Here is a 1,999-nt window from a genome sequence, read left to right on the forward strand (position 1 = left end):
TTCCAACTACCTGTCTCAACTTCCTTATTTGTCAATTGGACAAACGTTCTAGACACAAAACAAATAAGTACGGAGGGTCTCCTTGCCTAATTCCAATAATCCAGTTATAGATACATTTTCACGTTAGTTTTGGAGCCGAATCTGACAACTAGCGAAAACAAACATTCTCAAATACTAGATAAGGACTACGTTCAAAAATGAGGGGAGTAAAAAGTAATGACATCCAAAAATGGCGTGCATGACTTCTTTTTCTGTGCTTCTTTTGTAGAGGAGGAGAAGAACCCTCGAAAACCTCTTCGTCTTTTTCCAAGTAAGTCTGACAAATACTAAATTTCATTTTTGACAAATAGTAGATTTCAAAGATCTTACTTTCTGAATATGAACCATATGATTTTTCTTTTCTTGATTTTTCGGCTTCTAGTTCTGATTGAGACCTCTGTCAGTTTCAAGACAGAAACTTTACTATGAATTGACAATCTGCTTATTAGTTATTTTGGTTACTGTGATTTGGGTTTTAATTTTTGTGTGTCTACAATCTTTTTGTAGATTATTAGGTGAACACAATGCAGACAATAACATATTCTGTTAAGCTTAAATAAAGTTATCTTGAATGGTAAAGTTTGAAATAATTAATGAATGAAGATCACAGTTTGGATATTCGCAATTGGGATGAACCAACATCTGTTAAAGGAAATGTGGGTCTTCAGCTCATGTCCCCAACAATGCCTGAGAAACCCCTTTTGGGTTCACGCAGTAAAACGATCATGAAAAGTGTGAAAGGAGGTTTTCACCATAGGGATATTGGTGTTTCGTCCATGTTCCCCATGGAGTACATGAGGGGTGCTTGGATTGGCCAGAGGGAAAAGTTTCTCAAAATGTTGCTTGGAAACCATAATTATGCTGAGGTTTTGCCTGAAACATCTGCAGCTCGTCATATGCAACGTTTCAACCACCTTATTCGGCAAATGACGAAACACTGGACCAAGTTGAAGCTGCTGGTGTTGTTGAAAAGGCAAATGGTCCTGAGAAGAAGAGGCGGCATCCAAAAGCTTTGAAATCCCTTAAAGCAAAGAAGGGTAAGAGAGGCCCTCAAGTACCCAAGCCTGACGGTAGTCCTTCTGCTCAACGAGGAAGGTCTGCCAAGAAAACCGCTGAAATTTTGATAAATGGGATCAGCATGGACATCTCAGTATTTCCTATACCGGTTTGCTCATGCACTGGCAGCCCCCAACTATGTTATCGATGGGGTTGTGGTGGGTGGCAATCGGCATGTTGTACGACATGCATATGATCTGTGCATCCCTTGCCTATAAGTGCAAAACGGCGTGGTACAAGGATAGAAGGGAGAAAAATGAGTTTAGGAGCTTTAAGAAAGTTTTCGAGAAACTTCCTGGTGAAGGCTATGTCTTGTCTAATCGGATTGATCTAAGAACTCACTGGGCTAAACACGGTACAGACAAGTTTGTTACTATCAGGTAGGTGTACCATTTGGATCTTTCTATTGCCCACTGCTGCAAGCCACCATGTTTGTATTTGTATATATTTTAATTATACGCAATGTAGCTGTTGTTTTATCTTCTTTTTGCTTGTAGTCTTAGCTGTTTCAAACTTTTTGATGCCAGGGAGAATGATGTATAGATGAGATTATTTTAATGGATTCATGTCTCATAGTTTCTTTTTCTCCTGATGCCCTTTTAAAATATATGTGATGGATTTTTTTTTTTCTCTCCTTGCTACTGTTAATTGTTGAGAGATTTCCTTGATCTTCTTTCTTAATTTATGTATGTGCATTCTATTTCATCTGATTTAGCATACATTTGAAATGCAAATCTAACTGTGGTGAATCTGGGTGCCTCATTCCTTATGCAGTTATTGCAGCTTGTGTAAATGAATGAGCGTTCATGTGGCTTACCTATGACCTAGTTTAGATTTTCTGAGTTAGTTGCTTGAGGCTTGCCACATTGTTAGTAAGACAACTTTTCTTTGCTAATAATTAGTC

At 38.2% G+C, this 1,999-nt stretch overlaps 1 pseudogene; it reads left to right on the forward strand.

Annotated features, from left to right (window-relative positions):
• The first annotated feature begins 584 nt into the window (after nt 1–584).
• On the forward strand, nt 585–1,515 carry LOC133678092 (protein BASIC PENTACYSTEINE2-like; annotated as a pseudogene).
• Nucleotides 1,516–1,999: the final 484 nt, after the last annotated feature.

Source organism: Populus nigra, chromosome 18 (genome assembly GCF_951802175.1).
Source record: "Populus nigra chromosome 18, ddPopNigr1.1, whole genome shotgun sequence".
Classification (NCBI taxonomy): Eukaryota; Viridiplantae; Streptophyta; class Magnoliopsida; order Malpighiales; family Salicaceae; genus Populus; species Populus nigra.